Source organism: Cupressus sempervirens, chromosome 3 (genome assembly GCF_028749045.1).
Source record: "Cupressus sempervirens isolate cs-2001-9-10 chromosome 3, ASM2874904v1, whole genome shotgun sequence".
Classification (NCBI taxonomy): Eukaryota; Viridiplantae; Streptophyta; class Pinopsida; order Cupressales; family Cupressaceae; genus Cupressus; species Cupressus sempervirens.
The window spans coordinates 550048297-550069862 of NC_143120.1; positions in this window are offsets into that span (position 1 = coordinate 550048297).

Genomic DNA, 21566 nt, shown 5'->3' on the forward strand with positions numbered 1-21566 from the left:
TTTCAGGGTTTAGTGAAAATTCAGCTCAGTTGACACAACATTTTATTAGGGGTTTGAATAATCGTATAATTGGGGATGTCAAGGTATTTGAGCCAAAAAGCCTCAAGGATGCGGTACATCAAGCTATCCTTGTTGAGAAAAGTGTCAACCTTGGTCAAGGTGGTTTTGTAGGAGCGCCAGCAACATCAGGATCTAAAGGTAACTACAATTTAGGTGGTAACAAGAAGTTTTCTTTCTCTAAGGGGAAAAAGTATCAGCAGCAATCTCAGCAGACACAGCAACAGAAGGGATTGAATTCTCAAGCTCAAGGTGGTGGCAAAGGTTCTAACACAAAGAATAACTACAATGTTCAATGCAATAAATAGAATCAGTCCAATTAGCCAGCTCAAAGTAGCCAATCTTTTGTTAGCAGGAACAGTCGTCAGCAATCAAATGTACCACCTATGGGAAGAGGATTTGGCAGAAATACAGAATGGTTTTCATGTGGACATTATGCAGCTCAATGTCCTCAGCGAGCACCTCAGTTTTTAGGACCTAGACCTACAGTTTCAGAGCCTACAATTGGTTATGCAGGTAGAGCTCATAGAGTTTTTGCAGCAGTTGATCAGCGTCAGGGAGATCATCAGGGAACAGTGGTCGAGACCATATCAGCATCTCTTTTAGTATTGTTTGATTCAGGAGCTACAGATTCATTTATTTCGCCATCGATAGTTTCTAAGTGTAAGCTAGATGCGGTGAAGCAAGATCATGGTTGGCAAGTGGAACTAGCCTCAGGCATTAAGGTCTCCACAGACTCTGTAGTTCATAAGTGTGGGCTTAGCTTAGGAAGCTTTGATACTGCAGTGGATCTTCGGTCATACCTCTTGGTTTTTATGATGTGGTTTTAGGCATGGATTGTCTTAGATCTCATAGAGCTAGTATAGATTGCAGGAAGAAGATTATTTTGTGCCAAGATGACCAAGGGAATGATGTGCAGATAGTTGGGATACCAAGGCCTATATCTTTGCGGATGATTTCTGCTATGCAATTGAAGCGAAGTTTTCGTAAGGGATGTCAGATATTTGTTGTTATAGTAAATGATCTTGATGAGGAATATCCCATGAGGGAGACTTTAGATCACCCGATTTTGCAGGAGTACGCAAATGTTTTTCCAAGTGAGATTCCAAGCATGCCTCCAAAGAGGGACATTGACTTTAGTATTGATCTGATTCCTGGAGCGGAGCCTATCTCTAAAGCTCCTTATCGCATGACTACAAAGGAATTGGGTGAGCTACGTCTTCAGCTAGAGGAACTTCTGGCCAAAGGGAGCATTCGACCTAGTGTATCATCATGGGGAGCTCCAGTGCTCTTTGTGAAGAAGAAAGACGGTTCTTTGCACCTTTGTATTGACTACAGACAGTTGAATAAGGTGACTATTAAGAACAGGTATCCTTTGTCTAGGATTGATGACTTATTTGATCAGATCAAGGGAGCTATAGTATTCTCCAAGATTGACCTTAAGTCAGGATACCACCAGCTTCACATTAAGGAAGCAGATATTCACAAGACCTCTTTTCGAACTTGCTATGGGAATTATGAGTTCACAGTGGTACCTTTTGGGTTGACTAATGCTCCATCATTTTTCATGATTTTGATGAATGGAGTGTTCCGATCTTATTTGGACAGGTTTGTACTTGTGTTTCTTGATGACATATTGATATATTCTAAGACTTAGAAGGAGCATGAGTAATATCTGTGGTTGGTATTGTAGTGTTTGAGAGACAATTAGCTTTATGCCAATGCAGCTAAGTGCGAATTCTTCAAATCGAAGATTCAATATTTAGGGCATGTTATTTCAGGTGATGGTATTTTAGTGGATCCTGCAAAGATTCAGGCGATAATAGATTGGCCTGTTAGTGTAGTTTTTTATTTTTCCTATTTTGCTAGGTTTTTTCTACACTTTTAATAATCTTGCTTAGGTTAATAAAGCATGTCTTATTAGGTGAATGGTTGTGAGGTGTCACCTTCCTACATGTGAGCATCCATTAGCTATCTTGGGAAGATACTTTGCTATCTTTAGTCCGATAGATGGTTGCTCCTCATTGGTTGGTGTTGCCACCTCCTCCCTCTTCCTAGCCTATATAAGCACGCTACCTGGCTTGTATTGGTATCTCTTGTTTTTGCATCCTCTTAATGCTATTTTGCTTCCAGCATTTGCATTACTCTCTTGGAGACTAACTCTATGATGCTATTTTGATTTTGTATCATTTGCATTCATAGTTTAGATATTTATTCTTTGCACTAGTTTTCTGGGTTATTAATCTTTTTAGATTCTAACATGGCCGACACCGACCAATGTGTCAGAGATCCGTAGTTTCATGGGTTTAGCCAGTTATTATTATAGATTTGTCCAGAACTTCTCTAGGATAGCACATCCTATTACTTCTCTTCAGAGGAAAGGAAAGAAGTTCGTGTGGACAGAGAAATGTGAGGAAGCTTTTCAGAAGCTCAAGGAGCTTTTGACCAGTGCACCGATTCTAGCCGTACCTGATCCAGAAGGTGATTTTATGGTGTGTACAGATGCTTCTCTTGAAGGGATTGGGGCAGTGTTGATGCAGAATGGACGGGTGATTGCGTATGAATCACGCAAGCTCAAGGATCATGAGTTAAATTATCCTACGCATGATCTTGAGTTAGCAGCAGTAGTTCATGCTTTGACTAGATGGAGACATTTCTTGTTGGGGCACAGATTTGAGCTACACAGCGATCATCATAGTCTTCTAGTACATTTTTACTCAGCCTAATTTGAATGCTCGCCAGAGGCGATGGATGGAGTTTCTATGCGAGTATGATTTTGAGGTTAAGTACATTCAGGGTAAGGAGAATGTGGTGGCGGATGCTTTGAGTCGCAGGAGACATGTGGTATCATTAATGACCCTTAGTGTGGAATTGAGGAGTCGGATTCTTCAGGCACTTCCTACGGATTCATGGTATTAGGAAGTGTGCAAAGAGATGGATTCAGGGAGATCTTTGGAAGGTAAGTTTGCAGGTTACGTTCGAGAATCAAATGGTCTTTTAAGACATCTGGGGAGGATTTATGTGCCATTTTTGGATGAGCTTCGCACCTTGATACTGGCAGAAGCCCATCGTACACCTTACTCAGCACATCCAAGTGTCAAGAAGATGCATGCTGATTTGAGACATTTGTTCTTTTGGTTTGTGATGAAGCGAGATATTGCTGATTTTGTGGCTAGGTGCCTTGAGTGTCAGAGAGTTAAGGCAGAACACCAGCACCCGGCTGGAATTTTGTAGCCTAATCTCATTCCTTCTTGGAAATGGGATATCATCTCCATGGATTTCATAGTAGGATTACCTATGACTATTCGTCGTCATGATGCTATCATGGTCACCGTTGATTGGTTGACTAAGGTGGTGCATTTTTCACCGATCAGGTCATCCTACACAGCAGCTTTTGTAGCTAATGTCTTCTTGCGTGATAATGTGAGATTACATGGTATTCCTAAAAAGATCATTTCTGACAGGGATCCTGTATTCACATCTACATTCTGGACATCGTTCCAGCATGAGCTTGGAGCGCAGTTAAACTTCAGTTCGACATATCATCCAAAGACTGATGGTCAGACAGAGAGTGTGAATCAGGTTTTGGAGGATATGTTACGGATGTATGTGATGGATAGGCAGACACATTGGGAGGACTATCTCTACCTAGTGGAGTTTGCTTACAACAACGGGTATCGTAGTTCTATTGGCATGGCACCATTTCAGGCATTATATGGGCATCCTTGTCATACACCATTGAGTTGGGACAGCCTTGAGGATTGCATCCTATTGGGTCCTGAGATGCTTCGTGATATGGAGCAACAGGTAGTGCGTATCCATGAGCACTTGACAACGGCACAGGTTAGGCAGAAGAAGTATGCTGATGCTCATAGGACTGATAAGCAGTTTGTTGTGGGTGATAAGATTTTCTTGAGAGTGCGACCGTGAAAGAGTCCGATCCGATATGGAAAGGGTTCTAAGCGAGCACCTCATTTTGTGGGACCATTTGAGATTTTGGAGAGGATTGGCCCGGTTTCTTACCGCCTTGCTCTACTACCCAGCCTAGCTCACATTCATGATGTTTTCCATGTTTCAGTGCTTCGACAGTATATTCTTGATGTTGTACATGTTCTTGATTAGAATGCATTGCAAGTAGAGGACGGGCAGCTGGCTTTGGAGCCGGTTCGTATTCTGGAGTAGTGGGAGTTGACCCTCAGCGGTCGAAACATTGAGCAGGTAAGGGTCCAATGGGACCCTACTGATGATTCTTCAGCTACTTGGGAGGATGCAGCTAGATTGAGGGAGTTATATCCCTACTTGTTTGTAGGCTTCCAGGAGTAAGCCTAACCCAAGGGGGGGTGGATGTAGTGCCTACCCTCGTTCACATCTTTTCCGGGCATTGTTGCTATTATTATCAGACTATGTTGGACTAGTTTTATGTTGATGGATTAGTAGTATTGTTTTGAGACTATCAGACATTATGTTATGGATTTAGTGGTTATATGATGAGATCATTTAGACTTTACTTTTCATGTATGCATGATGATCATTACATTGCTTTCAGTTATTGTTGATGATTAGTTAGATGGTTTACTATCTCATGTGTTTTATTATGGATACTTACCCCATACTTGCATGTGTATGGTGTGCGTGTTTTCTTATTGTATGGCATTTCTGATGTGGTTAAGGAAGGGAGTCGTAGTCACCTACTTAGTCGGGATCTACATGATGCACCACTTCCTGCCATTGTCTGTTTAGCTTAGCATTATATATAGTGTATGTACATGCATGGTTTTTCTGTAGGTTGCAGGTACCGGGTATCGACTTCCCTGAATTGCCAGGATGAGCGTACCCTATTATACTATCTCAATGATAAGAGAAGGGAGATAAATTCTCGAGTCCAAATCCCAAACCTTTAAGCCAATTGTCCTAGTGAGGTAGGACAAGTATCTGAATATTTTACCCACCGAATGTGTCGAATGACATAATTCGTGATTTTAACCCTTTAGACTGATTTTGAGTGATTTGCTCTATGATGGGTTTTCATATTTTATCTTGGAGGTCTATGGTGAATTTTCTATTAATTAAGTCTTAATAAATAGATTTAATTAATAAATTAATTATTTGAGAAAATTAATATAAAATATCATGTTATTTGATATTTTGATTATAATTAATTAAATGAGAATTAACTAAGGAAAAAGAATTAAATAAAAGAAAATTAGAAATTAAAATTAATAATAATAATAAAATAATAATGAAGTAATAAATAAATAATAATAATAAAAGTTATAAAAATTAAAATGAAAGTTATAAATATTTAAATAGAAATTATATTAAAAGTAAATCGGAGTTATAAGTTTGCATGAGAGTTAACACACCTTTTCTATTTCTCATGTGACAACAACATGGGGGTTAGTGCATCAATTAAGCACATGGTGTCTACAACCCTATGGCTCATCTAGAAGGTTGGAAAAGACCCACACTTAGTTGGTGACACCTTCTAGCTGTTTCTAGAAGCATTCTAGATGTTTCCTGAGAGCTCTTTATATTCAGGCATTCCTAGAAGCTTAGAGATAGCGTTTGGAGTGCAATTGGAGCATTGGAGGATTCGAGAGTTCTGAAGAAGGGAGCTTGCTCTACGGATTTTCTAAGGAAGAGTGTATTAGCATCAGAATCCGGGTAGATTCTTGTGATTTTATTTATGCTATTTCCGCATCATGCATTCCCTATCTTCTTCGTGTCTTCCATATGTCTTCTGAGGAATTTCCTATTTTTGTTGTATGCATTCTCAATATGGGTAGTTTAATTTATTTGAGAATTTTATATGCATAGATCTGAAAAGAACACGGGGCTAGGGTTTAAATTTTTAGCCAAAACCATTAGATGATTTACTGGATAAATATTGAGACCAAATAGTTTATAAGAATATTCTAAAAATTGTGTATATGCTCATTGTAAAATATACATATATATATAATTTTCGCATCTGCATACATATATATATATATATATATATATATATATATATATATATATATATATGCTGTGATATTTGATTTAAATTTTGCAAGTACATATAAAGACACACACACACACACACACATGCATATATATATATATATATATATATATATATATATATACATATACATATATGTATATGTATATACATATACATATATGTATATACATATACATATACATATATGTATATACATATACATATACATATATGTATATGTATATACATATACATATACATATATGTATATGTATATGTATCTATATGTACATATACATATACATATATATGTATATGTATATACATATATATATATATATATCTATACATATATATATATACATTGAATAATCGTACTTATAAATCGCAGTGAAAATAGATATAAAATCGCATTGTGATTTGTATGGAATCAATGTTTGAAAAACGTTATTGATATCATTTTTAAAAAAATATATAAATATAGGGGCGGATGGACTCATCCCCCACCCCTGTCGACACCATTTGACCACTGCGATATCGCAGGGTACTGCGATATCGTAGTGTACCTGTGGTCAGCAGAATACTTGCGACCCACAGCGTACCTGCGATCCGCAAGTCATACATGCACCGGTGGTACTTACATCCTGTGCGGTTTGAGTTTCTTTTAAAAAATGGACATTGTTAAATGTTATTTCATATATGAATTTCAACTTTTCAATGTTGCATTGTATTAAATTATTAAATGTTATTATATATGTATGTATTTATTTATGTATGTATGTATATATATATACATATATATATATATATGTATATATATATATATATATATGTATATATATATATATATGTATATATATGTATATATATATATACATACATATATATACATATATATATATATATGTATATATATGTATATATATATATATATATGTATATATATGTATATATATATATATATATGTATATATATGTATATATAAGTATATATATATATATGTATATATAAGTATATACATATATATGTATATACATTATTAATAATAAATAATTGATGTATTAATTGATGTTTGAAATTTAAAGAGAAATTCTTTAATAACAAGTTATTTTATAATGTTGAGCAATATAGATTCAATATAATCTTTAATTTGGAAAGATGAAAATGAAAAGAATTTCAAATATTATTTTGAAAATGATGGGGGTCTAAATGGAAATATAAGAGACATTTAGAATATTTAGAAAATTGAGTCTAATGGTTTTTGGATAGAAACTTTTATCTATCAATACAAAAACAAGGGTTAGGTTAAACGTGAAATTTCTCCACTTGATATTTAAATTGGGAAACATAAATCGAGACTTTTGCATTTAAATTCAAGTTTGTAAATTAGCAAAACCAAAACATGTGTTTGCTTTGTGTATTCTTTATGCTATTGTTTTGGGTTTTGGGTTGACTAGTGTTGACCAGTTATAGGACGTCTACCAGAGGCTTGGGGGATTATGTGATTGTGATGTCATGATGATGTTTTAATCTCGATCTTTATAAACCCAACCATGGTTATGTGATGGAATGCTCTATGTATTGGATGTGATTACTGATTGTTATAGTTGAGATTCTTGTGTATGAGACACTTGACTTAACCATTATTTTTGGTCATTGATCAGTTAACCTTGGTTATTTTCTAGTCACCATGATGGGACTGAAATGTGGATTTATTCTTGATGATGTCATGTTGTGACATGTTTGACTCAACCATTTTTGGAGTCTTCGATCAGTATGATTGAGATATATTTTGGTTATTGAGAACCATTGGATACTTTGATTATCAGTGATACTTCAGTTGCCAATAGAGAGTTGTTGTGTTCATGATTTTCTATGGATGTTTGCTCATGGATATCTGCATGTAGTGACGGGAAGTGGCTTGCAATGGGGGTCGGGGCCCTAAGAGGCTGCCAGGGTAACTCATTGTAAGTTGGATTAATAAGTGATAACATACACACCTAATACTAACTGAATGAACCTAAAAAGATAAGTGTTATGTTCTCACCCATACCTTGAGTTCTTGTACAGGCTAGGATGGGAGTAGTGAGAATGCATGGTTGCAACCTTGCATTCTATATTATGCCTCGTTAGTATGAGAGGATACTAGTGGCCGTATGAGATCAGTATGGACCCATGGAGTTTAGCTAACTGCCAGGGTAACTTGTATGTGATAAATGCAATGACACTTTCTCGCTTGCATAGTAGGTTCCTACATGTCATTGTGTGCCTCTGGGATTAGATGTCGGACTTGTGTCTGGAACCTTTGAGTTAGTATACTTTTAAGATTCCTGGACTTATAGAGATTTATGCTATGTAATTTTTGTTAGCCTGTTTGGGACTTAAGATTATCTCCTCAACACAGTGGGAGTGGACCACTTAGGTACCACATGGTCGGGTGGTAGTGTATTTTCCACTCTTATCATTTGAGATTCATTGAGACATCGTGGCTGATGCGTCCTTCATGATGGTGGATATGTATCCTTTCATCGATGATTAGCATATGTTAGATGATGTTATCTTATGCTTCTATTTGCATGTTAGATTACTTTCTGCATATGATGTAGTATATAGGAGTGACATTCCTACTATGTTGATATCGATGATCTCTTCAATGATTTGGAATGTTACGCACGAAGGGATGGCTAGGATCCACGATGGTCTAATGATGATATTAACGGTTGGGAGGAACCGTGCACTTAGTTTATTATGTTTGATCTTTATGATGGATGTATATGTCTTCTATGATGATGTATCATGTATATCATGTGATTATCTTTACTTTGATGTATCATGGATTAGAATAGGGTGATGTACCATATTTCACATATGTATATTCTTTTGGGCTTGTCATACCCTGTGACATGTACAGAGGATGAATAAGCATTTGAAATGTAATGAGTAAACATTGGACTTATCATTATTATTTCATGTGGATGTTGTACTAGATGGATTGATTAATGTTAGTTGTTTAGATGTAATCCAACGTTAAGGAATCTTAAAGAATGTAATCTGATATGTATGTTATGTTTAATTTCAGATGGACATTACTATTGCTTCCGTTATTGTGCATAAGTTATATGTGGTATTTACTTTCATGTTTAAAAAAAAAAATGCTACCAAACTTAGTGAAATTCTAGGTTATTTCTTTGGATCCCTTGGCGGGGCATTACAATTGTATAGGACCTATGTCAACAATTTGAGTAGTTTACATTGTTAAAAGATCTAATCTTCAAATCCCTAAGGGCTCATTTGGCAAGTAGAATAGGAATACATATTCCAGGTTTGTTATTATGAGAATACAAAATTGGAATACATATTCCTCTTCTTTGTTTGGTTCACCCATAGTTTGATAGGGAATATGTATAATCTCTATTTGGTTGTGCAAAAGCAGAATTGGAATAAGATTTTTTTTATTGTTATTTACTATTTTTTTCATTATACATTTGAATGAGTTAGATTACTTTCCATATTTATTTTTATGTTTTTCAATTTTTAGAGTTAATTTAAAATATTATTTTTTTAAAAAAAATTAGACACAATCAATTGAAATAGTAAGGAAACTAGTATAATTTATTCATCATTTTAATAGAATTAGTCACCACAATACGATAAAAAGCGAGTTCCAAAAAACAAAATAGTCAAATCTGTTATAATACTTTAGAATAACTGAGGGGGGGAGGGGGGGTGAATCAATTCTCAAGGTCCAGATGTATAAATAAAACTTTTCACAGCTTAGTGAACCCTTAAAACATTCATACTCATGCATGCATCCATAAGATTATGCAATCATTAAAACTTGTAGGCTCCTAACAAATCAACTTGCAAAAATGTAAAGAATGAAACATAAAAGATTCATCAACCCACTTGACACAATGATTTAAGTGGAAACCCAATTTAGGAAAAACCACCAATAAAATGCCACTCCTTTTCACTCTTTTGAGGTGATGCCCTATAAAAGGCCAACCTTGTTAAAGGTTACAATACACACTATTTTATATTACGGTGGTTACAATACACACTATTTTATATTACGGTGGTTACAATACACACTGTTAAATGTCATCTGGTTAAGAGATTTCAATCACACTATTAGAAGTGAGCCTTGTTAGAGGACTTTAGGCCATTCACTTGTAATGCTACCCTATTAAAGGATTTACAAATGACTTTTAGGTCAACCTTAATCCAAAGGATTTACCCTAGACTGATACAATTGTTAGAGAGCAATAGTAGAGCTTTGATTTGATACAACTTACAACTTCTCTTGTAGATTACAAATCTCTATTCAGTCCTCAATTCTGCTTGGCCTTCATACTTTGCAGCTCTGATAGCTTGTCCACCCTTCAAGAATTCATCTCCTTAAGCCTTCTTTCTTAACATGTCATTGTAGACTCTTTTCTTAGGTCACTTGATGAAGCAAAACCATTGACTCCTTGTCTCCCTTAGGTTCTTGAACATGATAACTTTGCTTCATGACTAGACATTACTATAAATAGGAAATTGGGATATTTTTCTACTCATTTTCCATCATCCAATTTAGGGTTCAGATGGATTAGGTAGGATACAATGTTTCTATCTCACATCTCATATCTCTTCTAGAAAATTCTTCTAGAATCCATTTGAATTCTCCTAAAAATAGTTTACATCAAATTTTGTTCCACCAGCTCATCAACCTTATCTTCCACCTAGTTCACAAAATTCAAGAAAATGAACTTGTTAGCTCATATTCATCGAATCTTCGATCTTTTAAATAATGCAATAACTTGACATTTTCAACCTTCTGATGCTCAACACATATTTCTTTTCTTAGCATCCACTGTGAAATTTCTCGACATCAACTAAACTTCACTCAACATCAACTACTTTTCTTGGCATACACTAGAATGATCTTTTACTTGGCTCCAACTAATTTTTTGCTTGGCTTGCACTGAATTTGCTCTGCACCTTCTATCCACTCAGTCAAGCTTGGCAGATGAACTTTGTGTAACTTGTTCTTCTAAACTTTCTAAGTGTAACCAACCTTTGTAACCTTAAGTAGATTATCAATACATCATGTCATCACTATCTTAACTGATCCTTGTACTTCATTACATAATCATAACTCAACCTTTCCTCTAGGTACTTTTGTTACATCTTATTGATCAAATCCTCTTCATCAATCAACTAAGTGCTAGTACGTGAATCTTATAAGCAATTGTCTTACCATCAAATACCAGGTTTGACATCAGTGACAAAACAATGATTGAAACACATGGTCTTCTTCAACAATCTCCTTCTTTCAATAATATTTCTCAATAATGGTCTTTTCAATCAAATTTCAACAAAATCATTTTTAAATATGTCCACCATTTCTATTCAAAATTGTAAAATAAATTACAATGTACAATAGTTTCTTTGACTTTTAACAGCATTTACGCATATGGTCCCAAAAGACTAGTAAGATTGAAACAATTATAATTCCCAACACGCCTTAAAGAAACATGTTTTCACTCTCTTGGATCCTGCACAACTTACAATCAGTGCTTTCATGTGCTACGGATTTAGCTACGGTAGATCTGGGGGGGACATCATTGACTTATTGAAAGAAATTACAACCACTATCCCCCTACAATACAAATTTTAAATTAGTAGTGTGCACAACAATTAGTTGATACAAAAAATATAAACATATAACAAAAATTAGTAATAACCTTTTTTCCATTTGTACAATAATAGAATTTACAATTTGGATTATTTGTTGTATGCGTGGTTTTCAGTACTACATGGCCAGCGCCACACTCACACATTGGAAAATTAAATCCATCAAACCTGTATAAAATATGAACAAATACAAATAAAATGAAACATTAAATTAGCAAGATATATTATTTTATATACATTCATTATAGAAGAATCCAATTTATAAAATGATAATGACCTTAACTAAATCTTTTATATGATCATTTGAACTAAATCCTTTCTAAATTATCATTCATCTTCTAAATCCCTTCAAGACTAGGGAACTTCATTTTGCATTTCAATACCCATAAAAATCCTATGGTCTTCAATCCTATTGTATCCCATAACAACTATGCAACTATGCTTAATTATCCGAAGGCACTAAGAATCAGATTAAGTTCAAATTAAAAGCAATTCCAAAAGCACCATGCTACTAAGCACATCCAAGGTACATGAACAAATGTAATTTACCACATCATCTATATGTGGAATTTATAATACCACCCTTCAAAAGGCTTGCCTTTGCAACCACCCCAGATGGAACATCAACTATTTTGAAACCTTATGTTTGAAGACAACTCATGCATTAAGGTATTGTCCAAGGAGACATGTAATAAGGTTCAATGAGAAGCGCATCCAAAGCTCAATTTTTCTGAGCTCTATCATCAAGAATGGTTTCTTGGGTGGTGTCTCAAAAAGAAGATGGCTTCCTGTGGTTAACTATTCATTTGAGAAAGATAAAATAAAGAATGATAGATGGGTTGGACTTGCTTTTGATATTTCTGATGATCAGCAAGACATCACCAAAGGAAAAGGAATGGTTGATTCTATCTTTCAAGGGGTTGTGGGAATGGGAACCCAAATAGCTATCATGAGTAGCTATGATTACATCAATTCTACTCAACGCATGTATGTGTGTTTTCTTCTGTTCAGTTTTCATTACTTAGATAATCTTTCATTTATGAATCTATTGAATTAGACCATCTTGATTTTGTCACTCAATCCAACTGATTATGACTAGGCATGCTTATGATGACACTACATCATATAGTTTTTACATAGCTCCCGTATTCATGGATAAGCTGGTCCTCCACATAGCTAAGAATTTCATGGATTTGCCTAAAATTAAGGTATATAATAGTTTGTTTTCTCTTTCAAAAGTTTATTCATATTGGTAGAAGATGAAAAGAAAGCATGGGAATGTTATTGGTCTATCCATTTTGAGCCAATGCCCAATTGGGTAATGCAAATGGTGTGAGGAATGAATAGATGAGACTTTGATTTTGTTATTCATAAGAATGGGATAATTCCTTCTCTAATTTAATAGAATACCCAGGATCATCTGAATCATCTGAAGTTCAGCCATTATGAGGCACCCCTCTGCTAGGCAATTTGTTTGCAGCCTACCTGTGAACATAGATGTCATAAGTTTAACCAGCTTGGGTTTGTTTGAGAGTACTTGAGGCTGGAAATTATGACTTGATCAACATACCACATTTATGAGTTACTAGATCAAAAATATATGATGACCACAAAAGTCCTAGAAGAAAATTTTCAAGCATGAAACACAAAATTTGGGAGGAGTGCCAACAAATCCCATCACAACTTAGCAATTTCCAATCAATAGCAATTTCCAATCAATAGCAATTATTTTATCAACATGTAATATTATAATCTATCTAATTATAATTTATTAATTGTAACACCCCACCAAAGGATCCAAAAGAAATAACCTAAAGTTTTACTAAGTTTGCCAACATTTTTTTTTTTGAAACAAGAAAGAATAACATACACATCAAACACATAGCAGCGGAAGCAATAACATACAATCAACTAAAAGCATACCTAACAAGTTACATTTCTTAAGGATCCCATGACATTAAATCACATATAATTTAATTAAAGCTAACTCTAACAACTACCACATCCATATGAAAGAATAACTAGAAAGTCCAATGTCCATTTAAATAATATACATTTGTTCTGAATGCCACTTGGCAAATTAATTCAGAATGCTCAATCATCTACTGCACATGTCACAGGGTATGAAAGGCTAAAAGAATATACATATGTAAAAATAGAAATACATCCTCCTCCTCAGATCCATTATACAAGTACAATAAAATAAATGAAACCATCTACCATACATGATACATCCATCCATCATAAAAGATATATACATCCATCATAAACACAACTAAGTGTGCGGTTCCTCCCAACCGTCAATAGCATCATTAGACCATCGTGGGCCCTAGCCATCCCCTGCATGTAACATCCCAAGCCACCAAATAGATCATCGGTACTATCATAATAGGGACGTCACTACTAAAACATGCTACAACATAATCATAAGGAAATCTAACAAGCTATAATAAAGCATAAGATGATTGTACAAAGTAGATAACATCACCTATCACATGCTAATCATCAATATAAGGAAATTTGTTAGTAAATAACATCATCTAAACATGATAAACAAGCATCCCAAGAAGCTCCAGCCATGGTGACTACGGACGGATCTCAATGGTAAGAGTGAAAAAGTACTACCACCCGACTGATCAAGGACTCAAAAATGGTTAAGTCAGGTATCTCATATACATACACGTCAGCTTCACACAAGAAAGTCGAAAAGCAATAATAGCAGTAAATACAAACATATCATAGAGTGTACCATCACATACCATGGTTGGGTTAAAAAGATCGAGATCAACATCCGAATGACATCACAAACACATAACCCCCGAGCCTTTGGTAAACGTCCTATATTGGTCCAAGTTAGGTCAACCCCAACACCCCAAAACATAAACAATACATAGAAAACATCATAGTCTCACAGTTGGTTTGATTTGAAAATACAGAGTTGAGTAGAACAATAAAGCTTAAGTTTCAATTTGTGTTTCAATGTTCGTTTCAGGTGTATAAGATTCTCAATTTATTCCTTGAAATAATCTATTCATTTATTTGACTCAAATATATAAAGTTACCCTCATGATAAAAGTCAATATCCTAATAGAATAATCTAAGGGTAATCATTTATTTATCTAAGTTATAAAAGTAACCATTATTGATTTTAAATAACATGATTACGATTTTATTAAAATCAATATTATTTGTTTTTAACAACAATAATTAGATTTACAACTTCATTAATTACATCTCATTATTAGTAAATCTTAATTAAATTAAATTTCATTAAATTATTTAATAATTAATAAAAACTATATTGTATTCATTAATAATTCATTTAATTATTAAACATTAATATAGTTTAATAATAAAATTATTAATAATTAATAATAATATAAATTTTAAAATTATTAATAATTAATAATATAAAATTTAAAATTTAATAAAATTATAATTAAAATAAAATTTAAAAATGCAACTCTTATATAAAGTAACCATAGATTGTGGTAAGCAGTGGCAGTCGGCACAAAGGCAGTCGCGGTCTACCCTTGGCAGTCGCGGACTGCTTAGCAGACCACAGTCTGCCAAGCCCTAGCCGCTTGGCCAAGGGGGGTGGGGGAGGTGGTGGCCCCCGCCTCCCACTTCCAATTAATTTTTTTAATATAAATTTTTATATTTACATATTTAACAAAAACAAAACCCCCCCACAATTTATTTTTAAATTTTTTTTTTTCAATAACATTTATAACCTTAGTCTGATAGGAAAAATATATTTAAACAATGAAATTTCTAATTTAAAGATTTTCTTTTTTATTTTCAATCCCTTCTCGAATCCAACTCTAATTTCTTTGATCTACGAAATGAGGGTTCTTTGATTACTTTTCCAATCTCTACGCATGTAGAAGATATTGACTAGCATTTAACAATTAACAATATTGAAATGTTTAAGGATTCATCACAGAGAAATTTGAATTCACAATCCATAGGCACGAAGAAGACAGAGAAGGAAATTGCGTAATAAATTGTGCGAATAATCACAAGTGCCTACCTAGACACTGATACTAATTTGCTATGCCCAAGAAGATTGAAGAGAAATCCTTCCTCTCAGAACCCTTTCCTCTTCAAAAATTTCACTCTCCAAAATACGCAGCCAAATTCATCTCTCCCAAAAATGAACCCTCTAATTGTGATAAAGAGTCCTCTCCTTAAATGGGGCCACTAATTGTGCATTCACCTGGGAGAACTCCATGCTCACTAGACTTTAATTGTAATTAAGTTTTTCTTAATCTTTCTTTTATCTTTTCCATGCACATTAATTGCATTATTAAATAACTTTATTAAATTTTTACTTGGCTTTTCTTTTAATTAATTTATTAAATTTAATCCCATGTGCACTTTATGCAATTAAAATATCTTTATTAAATATACTTGTTTTATCTTTTTAATTAATTTCGTATATTCTAGTCTCATGCACGCATCATGTGAATCTAACAACTTTTAATAAATTAACATATTTTCACTTTTAAATTATTTTCAAAACTTAATTGATAAAATATTTATTAACTTAAATAATAATAATATTTAGCATTTATTTAAAAATGAGCTCTAAATATATTGTTATTAAATTAAATAAATATTATCACGTTCCAAATTTATACTTATGATTTTTATCTTCAAATTTAATTCTTTTATTTAATTAATTTTTCAATTAATTAAATATAGTTAAATATTTAAAAAATATCATAATAATTTTCCATTAAATTAAATCATTAATTTTAATCTTTTAATTAGACTTAATTAATAGAAAATTCACCAAAGACTGATAAAGTAAAATATGAAAACCCATCAATGAAAAAAAACACATACAAAATCAGACCAAAGGGTTATAATCACAAATTCACGTCATCTGACGCATTTAGAGGGTACATGACTCAGATACTTGTCCTAATTATCAATTAAGAAAAATGGCTTAAGGGTTTAGAATTTGGACTTAAGAATTTATCTCCCACTAATACATTTGGGGTGAAATTGCGACGACAATTTGCGACAACGGACAAATGTTATGTGTTTTTGACTTTTTTTTTCAATTATAACCCGACAACGTCGCAATTGCGATGCTAACAGGATATAAGAAGAAAAAAAAAAAAAGTGTTGCTCATTTGGGTAATTTGTATGTTCAGAATCCACAAGCATCTTTGCGGTGAAAGGGCCAAGGTAACATTCAACAAAAACTCATGAGTTCAAGGCAGGTGAAAGAAAACCAAAAAACCTTGCTCATAATATTGCCATTGTAGTTTTTATTTTTGTTTTGTTGTTCAAGAGGAGGCATGGATAGACAAAGCACGGGCATCTGTAATTGTATTACACATTGAGATAGAGGAGGGGGGATCTTCATTTGCAGTGGCAAGGGAGGAATCCCTTAGAGTGGAGGCTGCTAATCACAGGTTTCCTTAAATCCTCCTCCTTTTCTTACAGAAAGAAAACAATAGATAGCAGTAAAAATGAAACTTTTCTTTTTTCCATGCTCTCTCTTTCCTTGTTTCATTTTGTGGAACGTACCTATAGGTAATGTGTATCTTAGGGTATCAGGGTTTTCATTTTATGTGAGGGAAACCATAGAGAAACACCCATAGGTTCTAAATAACTCCACCTTAGAGACCAGTTTAGGGTTAAATTGATAGAGAATATGAGTATGAGTGCTTGCAAGGTATATACTTATGAATAAATATTACATCCTAATTTAAATGTATGAAAACAATTTTTATTCCTTTTAAGCTTCATTCATCTCAAGGTGCAATTCACAAACTCAAGAATAGTGGCTTTTGTTCTTCAAGATACCTTTAGGGGAAGAGTATGTGAATGCCCCCTCATGTCTAGAGTCCAATTTAAAGGAGATGGATATTTACACTGCGAAGGTTTGTTGAATATAATTCTAAATAACATTGCTTGCTATTGTATCATGACAGAAACAAAAGCAAATGATTTAAGAGTTAAAAGAACAAAATGGATTTTTTGAAAAGGATTTAGAAACTTTCAAGCAAATACTATTGCTAATGATTTATTGTTTCTCTATTTTGATATTTGATGTTTTTCCATGCTTAAACATTAAATGTCATAATGGTCATATGAATGGATTCTTTGCCTTAGAACACTATCATCTTCAAAATCCTATATGAAATCTATATGACCATTTCATTTCTTCAATTTGCCCTATGGATGTCCCTATCTAACTATATATCTTTTAATTGCATATAATAACTAATTTATGTGCTTTTTCATGACTATGTTTGACATATTTACAGATTTGCGGACAGGAGCACGCTGCATGAATGTCTCCCTGCTAGGGCTTCATTGCAGGATTTTGAGTTGAGCAATGAGTTGGTAAATGACAAGCATCATGGGTTGGTGAGTTTTTGTGTTTAGCTAGATGCGAAAAGGCATTCTACACAGGGGTGTAAAATTTATGCCATTCCAAATTGTAATGGTAGGATAAGATGATATTGTAATTTTTTTTGTTGCATATTTATTTGATACATTGATAAGAAATCATTAAATGATAGTTAGAATTAGTGAACTACGTCATTACATGATGACGATGAAAAGAATCTAGGAAAATTTGGGTTTGGTGCTATAAAATGAACTTATAGTTTAAGCAATTGATATTTAAGGTTCTTATTATGTGATTCGTTAATGTACCTAGATGGTTAGATATGTTATAGTAGCGTTGCTTAGGTAGCGACTTTAAGAAACCCAGAAAAGACCTAGGATTAAGTTAATTATTTTCCATTTATGTTTTATGAATAGTTATGTTATGTGATGATATATCCCTAATTCTGCTTTCGTAGAATGTAAATTGAACTTAATGTTAAAATAGAAGCTCTAATCATATGTAATGAATATCTAGTTGATTGTTTAAAAAAAATATTTGCACCTTTATTTTGGCTAGATTAGTGTTGTCGTCTTGGGTTCCTTAGCGGGGTGTTGCACAAATAGTCCAAACAAAAGAATGGAAGCAATCTGATTTTCTGTCTTCCAATATTTTGTAGCTTGAACATCTATCTGAACAGTACGATGGATCAACTTTGACTCTTGTTGAATCTCTTTCCAGGTATATTGCCTCTATGTTATATTATAAAAATTGGCATACTTTAAATGTATCACACACATCAGGTAGTTGTTCGCACCAACATGATGTATTTTTAAAAATGAACACAGTATTATTTTCTAAAGAAATTAGTGAAATTTACAACAGACATGGAAATGTTGTTGATATTGGCCTCAAATAATTTGACTTACCAATCATTATAAAAACGCAATGATGAATGTAGATATGCATTTCTTTGGACAACCCAATCAATACAAATGAACTGTTAACTATATCAGTGTTGGATTTAACAATTAAGGGACGGGACAACATAAATTTATATTTTTGTTTCCAGTTCATGAAAAAGCTGATTGATACATGCCTTATTGCCCATAGACAAATGCTTATGCTGCTTTGGAACATTTCTGATAGAGTACACTGATATACATTGTAACATTTGTGTTTTGAGTAGAAATACATCTCCTCCCTATAATTAATTTTTTAAATTAGTAGAAATATTTCCATATCTCTCCTATCTCCTCCCTAAAATTAATTTTTTCTCCCTAAACCCAGCAACAACCCTTGTAAAAAACAGAAACAACTATCTTGAAAAGAGAAAAACTCAACTTGCAGTCACAAAAAAATCTCCTAATAACAAATCAATCAACAATTAATGGTTCATTACACCATCCTCTTTATTTTTACAAAATTTTGAACTCCTAGTTCAAAGAACTCATGAACCCAAGTGCCATGGCTCGCCCTTCCACCACATTAGGTACTTCTGCAATCTTTCACAATATTTGTTCCACTGCTTTCAAGGCTATAAATTACTTTTCTTTGCCAAAATGTTCCCTTTCTATTTTCTTAGTTTCTTGTGGGCTCAGACCTACCACTACTTGTCCTCTACTGAAATTTGTTTCTAGTTATTCTCATCCCTTGTCCAACTTTTTATTGCCCCTGTACAGAAACAATCAAAAACAGAAATCAAGTGAAGGGATTAGAAATGCCCCATAGTGTTTCCTCCTTCCCTGCTGCATGCTATTTACACAGGCCTTCCAATTATCCTTTATAGTTTGTATATTTCCCATGTCTTGCTCTATATAGACAATCAGGGGTCCATTTTCCTCTTCATCTATGTATGTTGGCATATCATCTTTTGGCATGCTCACAATATTCTGCCACTCAGACATAGCAAGCTGATAACTGATTCAGATTCAAACTCCACAATGAGATTTGTCAAATTGAAAAAACCATGAAATCTTTAGATTTATAAGGATGTAAAATTTGTCTCAAGCACCTTTTACCAAATAAACTTCGAAAACACAATAAACTAATCAAATAAAAGCTACATAGTATGCATTGATCACATGAGAATAATTAAAAGATTTTGATCACATATTAACTCTATTGAGGGTACTACTAGCTTCCAATTCAACTTGGAAGAAGTTTTGTTAAAGTTCCTAATGGTCTTGACATTGTTTATCACCACACTTATCATTTTTCTTTATGGTACCTCTAGTTCTTGTGTTGAGACCAACATCTCCCTTAGTAGTCATCATAGAACCAAAACTAATTGCGACATGTATGCAAGATGTGGAAATATAGATGAGGCACATGAACTCTTTGAACAAATTCATCTAAGAAACGTGGTATCATGGAATGCCATGATTTCATGATATGTACAAATTAGATTTTTTGAAAAGGCTTTAGAAACTTTCAAGAAAATACTATTGCTAATGATTTATTGCTGCTCTATTTTGGTATTTGATGATTGTCCATGCTCAAACATTTAATGTCATTATGGTCATATGAATGGATTCTTTGCCTTAGAACACTATCATCTTCAAAATCCTATATGAAATCTATATGACCATTTCATTTCTTCAATATGCCCTATGGATGTCCCTATCTAACTATATATCTTTTAATTGCATATAATAACTAATTTATGTGCTTTTTCATGACTATGTTTGACTCATATAATTGTGATCTCTCTAGCACTATGATGTCGTTTAATATGTCTTGCTAAAGCTTGTAAATTTTGTTCCTTTTTCTATGTCATGTAATATGTCTTGCCTTGTAGCTTATATGTTTTGAAATTTCTGTTAGGCCTTGTAGCTTATATAATTTGATTGCTAGAGAGCTTCTAGAGCTAAGCAAGAACACCATTGCACAAGTTATAGCCGCGTGCTCGGGTATGAAAATTGTATATTTTTTAATCTAATGTATATTTTAACTAGACTTTTAGCTTATATGTTTTGAAATTTCTTTTAGTGGTTTAATGTTGTAAGGTCTCTTGAAATAAGACCTTCAAGCAGTCGGTCAAAGTTTTACAAATAATCTTATCCACAAATTTGCCTAGAGCAATTGACCGAATGTTATAAAAGGTGATTGGGTTAAATGTCTTAGGAATAAATTCAAAGAAAGTATTTTTAAAATATTAAAGTATTTAACTAGGTCTAAGAATATTTGTGTACTTTCGACAGTTTTGCTTAGTTTGTGAAAGTTGTAGACCAAAGTTTTCATAGCTCAATTTTTGCTTCCTGTGAAGAACGATCATGTCAAATAATATAAGTGAAGAACAAAATAGGGAGACAATCGCTAGATTGTGGTCTAACTTGAAAAGAAAAGGTGATGGAAAATGTTATTGTCCTTGCAAAATTTGTAAGGGCTTAAACCGTAGAAGATTGCTAACCAAAACAATTAAGTGACATTGTAAGGAGTATGGTCACATTGAAGGGGGGCATGACTATCATCCACTAGTAAGTTGTTCA